Source organism: Panthera tigris, chromosome A1, assembly GCF_018350195.1.
Source record: "Panthera tigris isolate Pti1 chromosome A1, P.tigris_Pti1_mat1.1, whole genome shotgun sequence".
NCBI classification, from domain to species: domain Eukaryota; kingdom Metazoa; phylum Chordata; class Mammalia; order Carnivora; family Felidae; genus Panthera; species Panthera tigris.
The window spans coordinates 23,251,285-23,264,941 of record NC_056660.1 but is presented as its reverse complement, the minus strand read 5'-3'; the positions used below and the strand labels follow the sequence as shown (position 1 = coordinate 23,264,941).

At 37.0% G+C, this 13,657-nt stretch overlaps 1 long non-coding RNA gene across 1 annotated transcript in view; it reads right to left on the bottom strand.

The window, feature by feature from the left end:
• The window catches only part of LOC122234501, a 109,152-nt gene that overhangs the window by 36,219 nt on the left and 59,276 nt on the right, over window positions 1-13,657 (bottom strand). Inside the window, exon 3 of the long non-coding RNA XR_006212271.1 lies at window positions 6,917-7,025. This is a non-coding gene — a long non-coding RNA (uncharacterized LOC122234501). The remainder of the gene's footprint in view (window positions 1-6,916; window positions 7,026-13,657) is intronic.

Genomic DNA, 13,657 nt, shown 5'->3' with positions numbered 1-13,657 from the left:
TCGCCACCTCAGTGAGTTCCAGACTCACTGGCCCACACCAGCCCTGGTCATGCTGGGGCACAGAAAAAAAGCTGTGATTTAAAAGAGCAACTAGTATATAAGAGACAGCCCTAGAACTGTGCCAAACAGAGGGGAGCTGCCAGAATGCCCTCCAGGTGGGAGAGGCTGGCAGACACTATTTACATACTCCCCCACCCCCACCTTTTTTTTTTTTAATTTTTTTTAACGTTTATTTATTTTTGAGACAGAGAGAGACAGAGCATGAACGGGGGAGGGTCAGAGAGAGAGGGAGACACAGAATCGGAAGCAGGCTCCAGGCTCTGAGCTGTCAGCACAGAGCCTGACGCGGGGCTTGAACTCACGGACCGCAAGATCATGACCTGAGCCGAAGTCAGACGCTTAACCGACTGAGCCACCCAGGCGCCCCCCCACCCCCACCTTAATAACATGAAGAGGAACAGAAACCATGCATACTAGCCAACCTGCCACATCAGCGAGCCCCAGATCCCATGGCCCACACCAGCCCTGGTCACCCTGGGGCACATAAGAAAAGCTGTGGTTTTTCCAACTAGCATTGGGGTGCCTGGCTAGCTCAGTCGGCTAAGCATCCAACTTTGGTTCAGGTCATGATGTCACAGTCTGTGAGTTCCAGCCCAGTGTCAGGCTCTATGCTGACAGCCCAGAGCCTGGAGCCTGCTTCGGATTCTGTGTCTCCCTCTCCCTCTGCCCCTCCCCCACTCATTCATTCTCATTCTCATTCTCTCTCTCTCTCTCTCTGTCTCTCTCTCAAAAATAAGCATTGAATAGAATAGAACAGAAAAAGGGCCAGTCCTCCAACCTGTGCCAAACAGTGGATGGAGCTTCTGGAACACTCTCAGGTGGGAGAGGCTGATGGATACAATCTATACTCCATCCCCAACTTGAAAGCACAAACCAGTGCACAGTCTGAACATCCTAACCAGCCTGATTCCTCAGTGAGCTCCAGACCCCCAGCCTACCCCAGCCACCAATCCCATGAGAACACCCATGATCAGTGTTTACCACAGTTCCAGCCTTCATGCCAATGTGACATAGGTGCAAAACACCTGGGAACACTCCAGGCCCATGCCACTTCAGCTCCAGATGGTTTATTAAAGCACCTCCAGTGCAGAACATTCTAGAAACTCCTGAATAATGTCTCCTTCAAATCCAGCTGCCCTGCCTAAGTACTCACTACATGAAGCACCCCAGGAACCCCAAGTCTGTGCTTGCTTCAGTTCCAGCCACGCTGACAGGGTACCTCCTGCACAGAGTGCCCCAGAATACTCCTGCCCACACCAGCCTCATCTCCAACCATCTAGCCAAGACAATCCCTGCACTAAGTACCCTGGAACACCTGGCTTGCACCAAATTCAGCTTCATCTGTCCCACCACATTGCCCTCAGCGTGGAGAGTCCTACACATCACCTCAGCTCTAGCCATTCTGCCAGGATTCCCTCTGCACAAAGAGCCCCAGGACACCCCAGAAACTACTGCTTCAGCTTCAACTATCCTTTCTAGGTGCTTTCTACATGCAGACCCTCAGGACATCCCACCGTGCACCTACTTTAACTTTACCTATCTGCCAAGGCACTCACTGTGTGGAGAATCCAGGAACCCCCATACACACCAACCACAGCTCTAGCAGTCAGCAAAAGTCATCAACACAAATAGTCTACATAGGGGACAACCGTACATGAGACCATTCCTTCAAGTTTAAGAGAAGTAGCTGTTCCACTTAATAGAGAAGTAGCTGTTCCACTTAATCCACAGAAACACAAAGTCAGGCAAACTGGGGAGACAGAGGAATATGCTCCAAAGAAAGAATAAGAAAACACACACACACACGCACACACACAGAAAAAGAACTGAAATACAGATAAGCAATATGCCTGATAAAGAATGTAAGTAATGATTGAAAAGATGCTCACCAGGCTGTCCACACTAGCGTTTGTGGACTAGTTAATTGGTAGCATATGTGGGTCCCCAAGAAGAGTGCCCTTGTTTCTATCATTTTGCTCCTTCCGAATGAATCAACACAGTGAGACCCTCAATAAAATGATAAAAAATAATAGGAAGAACCAGAGTTGAAGAATACAATAACTCAAATAAAAAATACAGTAAAGGGATTGGACCAGAAGAATATAACATATATACAACATTCCATCCGAAATCAACAAAATATGCTTTTCAAGTGCATATGCAACACTCTCCAGAATAGATCACATTAGCCTACAAAATAAGCTTCAATAAAGTTTTGAAGATTTATATCATCCTATACTTCTATTCTGACCACAACAGTAGAAATCAAACTAGAAATCAATCACAAGGAAATAACTAGAAAAAAACACAAATACATGGAGACTAAACAACACAAGACCAAGCAACCAATTGGTCAATGAATCAATCAAAGAATAATTTTAAATAAATACAAAGAGATGAATTAAAATGAAAACTCAATGGTCCAAAATCTTTGGGATGCATCAAAAACAGTTCTAAGAGAAAAATATATAGCAATAGAGGCCTACCACAAGAAACAAGCTCAAACAATTGCCCTTACACCTCAAGGAGCTAGAAAAATAACAAAGTCCCGGGTGGGTAGAAAGAAGGAAATAATCAAGATCAGAGTAGATATAAATGACACACAGACTAAAAACAAAAACAAAAACAAGCAAACAACAAAAACAAAAAACAAACAAAAACAGAAAAAAAAAATCAAGTGAACCAAGGACTGTTTCTTTGAAAAGATAAAATTGACAACCCTTAGGCAGATTCATCAAGAAAAAAAGCAAAATGACCCAAATAATTAAATCAGAAATGAAAGTGAATAAATGACACCACAGAAATACAAAGAATTATGACAATACTATGAAAAATTATTACATGCCAACAAACTGCACAACCTAGAAAATAAATTCCTAGAAACATACAATCTTTCAGAACTGAATCAGGAAAAAATAGGAAATCGGATCAGACCGATTATTAATAACAAAATTGAATTAATAATCAAAAAAACATCAAAAAATAAAAGTCTGGGACCAGGTTGTTTCACAGATGAATTCTATCCAACTTTTAGAAAAGAGTTAATACCTATTCTTCTTAAACTACTCCAAACAGAAAAGAAAGGAAACCTTCCAAATTCATTCTATGAAGCCAGCATTACCCTGATACCAAAACCAGATACAACACCACAAAAAAGGAAGCTATACATGATACAATGTTCACAAATCAGTTGATACTACAACACAACAAGAAAACAAAGGATAAAAATCAGGTTATCATCTTAATAGATACAGAAAAAGCATTTGAAGAAATTCAACATCTGTTCATGATAAACTCTCAACAATGTGGGATTAGAGGGAATGTATCTCAACATAACAAAGGCCCTATATGAAAAAACCACAGCCGAGATCACACTCCAACGTGGAAAACACAGCATTTTTCTAAGAAACAATGCAAAGATGTCAAGTCTCACCACTCCTATTCAACAGAGTACTAGAAGTCATAGGCACAGCAATCAGATAATAAAAAGAAATACAAGACATCCAAATTGGTAAGGAAAAAATAAAGCTTACACTATTTGCAGATAACATGATACTATATGTAGAAAATCCTAAAAAAAAAAAAAAAAAAAAAACTAAAAGTAATAAATGAATTCAGTAAAGTTGCAGAATAAAAAATTAATATTCAGAAATTGGTAGCATTTCTATACATTAATAATGAAGTAGCAGACAGAGAAATTAAGAAAATAATACCATTTACAACTACACTAAAAAGAATACTTAGAAATAAATTTGACCAAGAGGTAAAATACATGTACTCTATAAGAAATTGATGAAGAAACCAAAGATGACACAAATGGAAAGATATTCCATATTCTTGGATTGAAAGAATTAATATTGTTCAAATGTCCATACTACCCAGAGCCATCTACAGAGCAATCCCTATCAAAATAACAAAAGCATTCATCACAACACTATAACAAATAACCTTAAAATATTTTTGGAACCCAAAAGACCCTGAATAGCCACAGCTACCTTGAGAAAGAACAATCCTGGAGTTATTACAATCCCAGATTTCAATATATACTACAAAGTTGTAGTATTCAAAACAGTATGGTACTGGTACAAAAATAGACATATAGGTCAATAGAACAGAGACCCCAGAAATTAAGCCATATTTATATAGTCAATCCATGACAACAGAGGTAAGAATATACAATGGGGAAAAGACAGTATCTTCAATAAGTTGTGCTGGGAAAATTGAACAGCTGCATACAAGGAATGAAACTGAACCACTTTCTTCTACCATATACAAAAACTCAAAGTCGATTAAAGACCTAAATGAGAGACCTAAACCCACAAAATTCCTAGAAGAAAACATAGGCAATAATCTCTTTGACAGTAGCCACAGAGACATTTTTCTAGGTGTGTCACCTTTAGCAAGGGAATTAAAAGCAAAAATAAACTATTGGAACTACACCAAAATCAAAAGTTTTTTCATAGCAAAATAAACCATCAACAAAATGAAAAGACAACCTACTGAATGGTAGAAGATATTTGCAAATTATATAACTAAGGAGTAATATCCAAAATATATAAAGAACATATCCAACTCAACCCCCCCAAAATAATAATATCCAATTAAAAATAGGGAGATGACTAAAATAGACATTTTTCCAAAGAAGACATATAGATGGCCAACAGACACCTGAAAAGATGCTCAATATCACTCATGAGGGAAATGCAAATCAAAATCACAATAAGATATCAACTGGGGCGCCTGGGTGGCTCAGTCGGTTAAGCGTCCGACTTCAGCTCAGGTCACGATCTCACGGTCCATGAGTTCGAGCCCCGCGTCCCGCTCTGGGCTGATGGCTCAGAGCCTGGAGCCTGCTTCCACTTCTGTGTCTCCCTCTCTCTCTGCCCCTCCCCCGTTCATGCTCTGTCTCTCTCTGTCTCAAAAATAAATAAACGTTAAAAAAAATTAAAGTTTAAGATATCAACTTACATCTGTCAGAATAGCTAAAATAAAAAAGTAAAAAAATACAACTGTTGGTGAAAATACAGAAGCAAAGTAACCCTCATGCACTGTTGGTTAGGAATGTACATGGGTACAAGCCACCATGAAAATCAGTATGGAGATTCCTCCAAAAATTGAATATAGAAATACCGCACAATCCAATAATTCCACTACTGGGTATCTACCTAAGAAAATGAAAACACTAATTTGAAAAGATATATGTACCCCTATGTTTATTGCAGCATAGTTTGCAGTAGCATGGAAGCCACCTAAGTGTCCATCCATAGAAGAACAGATAAAGAACATGTGGCATGTGTGTGTACACACACACACACACACACACACACTGAAATATCATACAGCCACAAAAGAGGTGAAATAATGCCTTTTGCAACAACATGGATAGACCTAGAGGGTATTATGCTAAATGAAATAAGTCAGAGAAAGGCAAATACCTTATGATTTCATTCATATGTGGAATCTAAAAAAAAATTTTAAAAGAAGAATCGAACTTAGAAACATGGAAAACAAACTGATGGTTGCCAGAGGGGAGGATCTGGAGGTATGGGAAAAATGGGTGAAGGGGAGTGGGAGATAAAAACTTCCAGGTATGTAATAAATAAGTTACAGGAATAAAAGGCACATAAGCATAAGGAATATAATCAATAATATTGTAATATGTCATATGGTGACAAGGGGTAGCTACACTTGTAATGAACATAGTATAATATATAAACTTATCAAATCACTATGTTGTACACCTGACTCTAAAGTGATATATTTTAACTATACTCAAATGAATTTTTTTAATGATCAGTTAATATTTTTTAAATGTTATTGAGTTACATTGTCATGTGCTGTGTGTAACTCAATTCTTCCACCACATTTATCTACTCAAATTCTTACTGCAGCACACCATGGCATCACTTGGTTCTCAACTGACATGAACATTTCATTTTCATATTTAATCTACCCATTTTTCTAACTGATAGCCAACCCAGGTACTGAAATGAAGGAAATATCCTGTCATCTTTCCATATAATATTGTGGTCATACAAATAATCCAAAATATCCATTAGTTGAGTTGAAAGGGTGGTTACTTTGTCATCGTAGTGAAAATATAATATCTGAAATTTCTTTCATAGAACTCTCAGACACCCCAGAATACATCCTAAGATCTCTGGGGTCTGAGAACCCCAGTTTGTAAACACTGTGTTACAACAAACCTCTCTTCTTTTCAACTCACCTTCCTGACAAGAGATAAGTCCAGCAAATGGTTATGAATTGATGATCTTTTAGTTTTACTATCACATGTCATTATCTGGATATATCTTATCACCAGTGAGAAACCCTTCCAAATCTCACTTCCACATACCTTACTTGTGGGAAAGACCACTCTTGGGTCCTCCAAACCCACCTGGTGCTACTGTCTTCTCTTTTTGCCTCTGCCCACAAAGGAGAGTATTTGGCTCCTCTCTCCATGGAGTATAAAGTCTTATTAATTCAGCCTTCTAATTTTTGGCTGTTGTTCCTTAGTCTTCTTTATTCCATTTGTTACCTTCTGTCTATCAACTGCATTTTTTTAGCTCAAGTCTCTATTCCCAACAATTAGAAATTTTGGTTGAAGATTCTGGAAACATAGGCCAATATGCACCAAGGTGAACCTGTGATTAGCACTTGCTGGTGTATACAAGGGAAAATATTGTTTTGGGGTAAGTAACTAACATTAATTACAGCCTTAAGAAAATGATTGAAGAAAATTAGCTAATGATCCTTAACCTAATTCTGCTGTTTAACTAATTAAAATCTATTTTCTCAAGTTCTGACATGGTATGTAACACCCTGAAGAAGAAAAACAGATTGCTGTTTATCTTACCTGTGCACCCCAAACACCAGAATCTTGGCTAAATTTTTTTTGTTGAATTCTTCTCATCCTGGTATCTATTGATAGCAATGTCAAAAGGTGAGTATTCTTTAACTTGGATCTGCATGAAGATAACAAAAACTTAGTTACAGATTACTTATCTCTTTTCATGGGATGAGATCCATTTTTCCATTCATTTCTTCAATATTTATTAAGCACAAGGTATATGCTTAATACTGATTCCTAGGTATTAACATAGTAAATCTCTAAATATTGTAAAAAGCATTCCTAAATTTCAAGGGGTTTACAATATAGGAAACTAGTAAACAAGGCTAGAAAAGGATGTATTCATTAATTTACTAAACAGACACATACACATACACACAGAGAGAGAAAGAGCATTCACTATAGGCCAGTCAGTATTCTAAACCTTTTAAAAACATCAGACCAAGAAAATTCCATAATAACCCTGTTAGGTACTTAGTATCATCTCCATTTTTCCTAGGAAGAAACTGAAGTTCATAAAGGTGAAGTGGTCCAAGACCATAGCACTATTAGTGGAGGAATTGGGATCTGAACCCAGAAAGTATAGCTCCAAAGTGCTTACTACATATGCTGTTACCAAAATACATTTCCTAAATGTTGTTCACAGAAAGAGTTCTATGGGACAAGTCATTTTAGGAATACTTCATACTCTCTCCTATCTCTACAAAATACATAATGCACATTAGCATATTAAATCCAACTATAACAAAACCCATTTAGCTTTAATTAAAACAAAGATGCTCAACATCACTATCAGAGAAATTCAAATCCAAACCAAAATGAGATATCACCTTATACCTGTCAGAAGGACTAGTATCAAAAAGACAGGACAAAAGACAAAGACTTTTGTCAAAAAGACAAGTGTTGGTGAGGATGTAGGGAAAAAAGGGAACCCTTGTACACTATTAGTGGGAATTATTGGTGCAGTCACTATGGAAAACAGTATGGGGGTTCCTCAAAAGTTAAAAATAGAATTACTAGATAATCCAGTAATTCCACTATTGGGTATTTACCCAAAGAGAATGAAAACACTAATTTGAAAAGATATATGTACCCCTATGTTTATTGCAGCATTATTTATAATAGCCAAGATATGGAAGCAACGCAAGTGTGCAGCCATACATGAATAAAGTTGGTGTGATACACACACACACACACACTATATAGATATGTATATATATACACTATATATACATAGATATATATACACACACTATATGATATATATACATATCATATATATGTATATGATATATATGATATATATATGATATGATATATCATGATATATATGATATATATGTGATATATATATCATGATATATATATGATATATATGATATATATACACTATATAGTGTATACTATATATGTATATGATATATACATATGATATATGATATATGGTATAGTATATATGATACTATATGATATATACAATGGAGTATTACTCAGCCACAGAAAAGAATGAAATCTTGCCATTCACAACAACAGGGATGAACCTTGTGGGTATAATGCTAAGTGAAATAAGTCAGAAAGATAAAATACCATATGATTTTACTCATATATTGGATTTAAGAAACAAATGAACAAAGAAAAAAATGTAAAACAAAAACTTAGAGAACTAGTGGATACTAGAGGGGAGGTAGGTGGGAGGATGGGTGAAATAGGTGAAGGGAATTCAAGAGAACACTTATCCTGGGTCACCCTGGGGGGCTCAGTGGATTAAGTGACTGGATTCAGCTCAAGTCATGATCTCATGGTTCATGCGTTTGAGCCCACATTGGACTCTATGCTGACAGCTCAGAGCCTGGGACCTGCTTTGGATTCTGTCACCCTCTCTCTCTGCCCCTCCCCCACTTGGACTATGTCTCTCTCTCTCTCTCCCCCCAAAATAAATAAAACATTAAAAAAAATTAATAAAGAGTACACTTATCTTGATGAGCACTGAGTAATGTATAGATTTGCTGAATCGTATTGTATACCTGAAACTAATACAACACTATATGTTAATTATATTTTAATAAAAAAAATACCCAAGCGTTTTTATTTTATTTACATTATGAAGACTTCTCAAAAGGCAAGATAATAATCAGAATGAGTATTTTTAAGTGTCTTCAATGTGCCTGGAGCTGAAAAGCACAGCACCACACCAATCTAGGGAATAATCTCTACATCCAGAATGCCTTAGTTTAAACCCCAACTCTAACACACTATTGGACAGTCTAGGTTAGGCTATGATGGGCTAATAAATAAACTCTAAAATCTCAGAGCCTTGATTCAGTGAGGAATTATTGCTCATCATGCAAAGCACAATGTAGATTTTTCTCATGGGGCAGCTCTGCTGGAGTTCTTCCCAAAGGGATGACTCAGAGACTCATGTTTCTTTAATCTCACAGCTCTGCTACCTTCAACAAATGACCTCAATGTGATCAAGGGAAGAGAAAAAGGGAAGGTGATGGTTTGCGGCTGTATTTTATAGGCAGGCCAAGAAATAATATCCATCATCTCTGTCCACACTTCATCAACTAGAAATCAATCAGACTACCCTCTACCTAACCACAGGGTAGACCAGGAAATGGAGCTTTTTGGTGTGGTTGGGAAAGAGTTCATGACTGTCAGTGAACGTGTAATATTGCTAACCGTGTAAACTTGGGCAAGTTACTGAACTCCTTTGTGCTTCAGTTTCCTTATATATAAAATGGGTATAAGTTATCTCATTGGATTGTTATGAAGGTTACATGAGTTACTATTTTTAACCACTTAGAATCACACTTTAACCACAGGTATCTGATTCAAATGTGCAATCATATATAATCCTAATTCTGAAGGGCAAATATCACCATATTTAAAGAAGAGGAAAGAGAGCCTCAGAGAGACTAGGTGACTTGCCTAAAATCACCCAGGTGCTGTATTAGCCAGCTGTTTTGTTTCTTTAGAGAAATAAAAACAATAGGATATATATATATATATACATTTATAGAAACAAATCCATTGTAAAATATTGGCTCATGTTATTATGCAGACTGGTAATTACAAATCTGCAGTATGTGCCAGTAGGCTTGAGACCCAGGAGAATTAATGGTACAAATGAAGTTCAGGGTCTGGCAAGCAGAGGAAGATCAGTTTTTGTTCAAATCAGGCTTTCAACTAGTTAGATGAGGTCTACACACATCATAGAGGACAATCTACTTTATCAATTAAAATGTTAATGTCACCTAAAAACAGCCTTGCAGAAACACCAGAATAATGTTTAACCAAGTAGCTGGGTACCCTGTGGCCCAGTCAAGATAACACATAAAATTAACTATCACAGCAATCCCTATCAAAATAACACCAGCATTCTTCACAGAACTAGAACAAACAATCCTAAAATTTGTATGGAACCAGAAAAGACCCCAAATAGCCAAAGCAATTTTGAAAAAGAAAACCACAGCTGGAAGCATCACAATCCTGGACTTCAAGATGTATTACAAAGCTGTAATCATCAAGACAGTATGGTACTGGCACAAGAACAGACACTCAGGTCAATGGAACAGAATAGACAACCCAGAAATGGACCCACAAACATATGGCCAACTAATCTTTGACAAAGCAGGAAAGAATATCCAATAAAATAAAGACAATCTCTTCAGCAAATGGTGCTGGGAAAACTGGACAGTGACATGCGGTAAAATGAACCTGGACCACTTTCTTGCACCATACACAAAAAAAAATGGATGAAAGACCTAAACATAAGACAGGAAGCCATCAAAATTCTAGAGGAAAAAGCAGACAAAAACCTCTTTGACCTCGGCTGCAGCAACTTCTTACTCAACATGTCTCTGGAGGGAAGGTAAACAAAAGCAAAAATGAACTACTGGGACCTCATCAAAATAAAAACCTTCTTCACAGTGAAGGAAACAAATCAGCAAAACTAAAAGGCAACCGACAGAATGGGAGAAGATATTTGCAAATGACATATCACATAAAGGGTTAGATCCAAAATCTATAAAGAACTTATCAGACTCAACACCCAAAAAACAAATAATCCAGTGAAGAAATGAGCAAAAGACATGAATAGACACTTCTCCAAATAAGACATCCACATGGCCAACCAACACATGAAAAAAATGCTCAACATCACTCATCATCAGGGAAACACAAAACCACAATGAGATACCAGCTCACACCTGTCAGGATGGGTAACATTAACAACTCAGGCAACAACAGATTTTGGCGAGGATGTGGAGAAAGAGGATCTCTTTTGCACTGCTGGTGGGAATGCAAACTGGTGCAGCCACTCTGGAAAACAGTATGCAAGTTCATCAAAAAATTAAAAATAGAACTACCCTACAACCCAGCAATTGCACTACTAGGTATTTATCCAAGGGATACAAGTGTGCTATTTCGAAGGGACACATGCACACCAATGTTTATAGCAGCACTATCAACAATAGTACTTTCCAAAGTATGGAAAGAGCCCAAGTGTCCATCGATGGATGAATTGATAAAGAAGATATGGTTATGTATATATAATGGAGTATTGCTCAGCAATCAAAAAGAATGAAATCTTGCCATTTGCAACAATGTGGATGGAACTAGAGGGTATTATGCTAAGTGAAATTAGTCAGAGAAAGACAAATACCATATGATTTCACTCATGAGGAATTTAAGGTACAAAACAGATGAAAATAAGGGAAGGGGAGCAAAAGTAATATAAAAACAGGGAGGGGGCCAAAACATAAGAGACTCTTAAATATGGAGAACAAACAGAGGGTTGCTGAAGGGGTTGTGGGAGGGGGGATAGGCTAAACAGGCAAGGGGCATTAAGGAATCTACTCCTGAAATCACTGTTGCACTATATGCTAAGTACCTTGGATGCAAATTAAAAAATAAATTTTAAAAATGTTTTGAATTAATAAAAATTTTATAGAGTGAAAAAATAAATTAAATTAACCATCATAGTTGCCAAATATCAAAACATTCAGAACCTTTCTTGAGTCTTCTGATCCATCCATAGTTTTAGGGACTTGTTGGCTTACATAGAATCTAATCTATAGTAGAAGATTCTTTCATCCATTCAACAGTTTTTTCTCAATCACTTAAACTTTTCAGGATGTGGGAAAAAGAAGGGGAAACAAAATGACCCAGACTCTGATCTCAAAAAATTTATAGGTAATGAGAAAGTCATTTATTTGTACAACAATTGTGTCATCACCCTATCCATCCGTGTTGTCACATATACTTACAAACATGCACAACCATATTCTAGTAGGGATCTGACTGCAACTTCCTACTGAATGTCTCAGATATTACCCAACATCCCCAAAGGCTCAAACACCACATGAAACACAATGATGAAGAAGGCATTTGCTTCATTCTTACAGGAAACAAGGTTGGTTTCTATGTACCTATTCAAGCCTGAAAGGTCATATTTTGGTCTCTATCACTGCTTGGTACTACCAAAAACTTCCTAAACTAAGCACACTTAGAAAATGAGAGCTTGAAAGGTCTATAGGTTATTTGGTACCAGGCTGGTTCAGCTAGATCACAAATACCTGTAATTGGCATTTACTCTCTTATGTTGATTTTTTCTCTTAGAGCCACACGGTACCCCCAAAGTGTACAAAATGAATTCTATCATTACCCTGGTAAGCAATGCAAAGGCAGAAGTTATTTTCAGTCTAAACCTTGCAATTGAATAAGCAATGATCAGAAGTGATTTTCATCTAACAAAAAATTATGCCTAATATATGTGTTTGTGTCATTTTTGATGTAAACTCAAATCTCCTGGAGAAGGATAACCTTGTCCAATTTGCTTTTATAGGCAAAGCGCAACTCTAAGAAGAAAGAAACATTTGATAAATACAGTTGATTCAGAATCAACAAACGGTACTAGACATCTATAATGTGAACAGACACCATATTTTCCATTATAAAGATTAGGATACATCATCTAGTGCATAAACAGTTTGAATCAAAAGTTTATGTGAAAATCTTACAAACGAAGAAAATGATTTTGCATATAGTTTCATATTTAATGAAGTATTATTACTGAAAAGGGAAGAAAAGAACACATGAAATGAGATCGTCTCAGAAAATCCTAGACAGTCTCTATTACTATGGTCTGTTCTAGACATTTAACGTACAGTGTCTCATTTTGAGATTAGTTAAAAAAGTAATGATTCCTGAAAAGATTAAATAGGGTTAATAAATGATATGAAAGAATATGAAAGAATCCAATTCAACAAACATTTAGTGACCATTTAGTGACCAGTTAATAAGTATATAAAAATGGGCAAATAGACTTTAACGTCAAGCAGTGTAAAACTGAATGATAGGAGACATACTCAAGTAATAGTGACATGAGGCAGATTACGGTGAGTGCCCTTGGAAGTCTCCCCAGTTTGAGTAATAATCATTCCTGGTAGATTTGGGGAGCCAGGCTTGTTGCCGCTTTAACAATTCCCCAACGTTCAGACAACAGATCAGGAAAGTTCTAAGTGAAACAGATTTATTAAGGATTTTTACCAACCAAACAACCAACCAACCAACCTTTTTACAGAGACTGTTTTGATGTTAGATGCAGAGTGTGACACTTAGGTTCCATTGCTATTGTGCCCAAGTTCACAGAACTGGGCTGCATATCACTGTTTAAGCTCATTTGATGAACTCCTCTCTCCTCCATCCTCCAAGCTGATCAAGGTTTTCCTGCACTAAGTGACC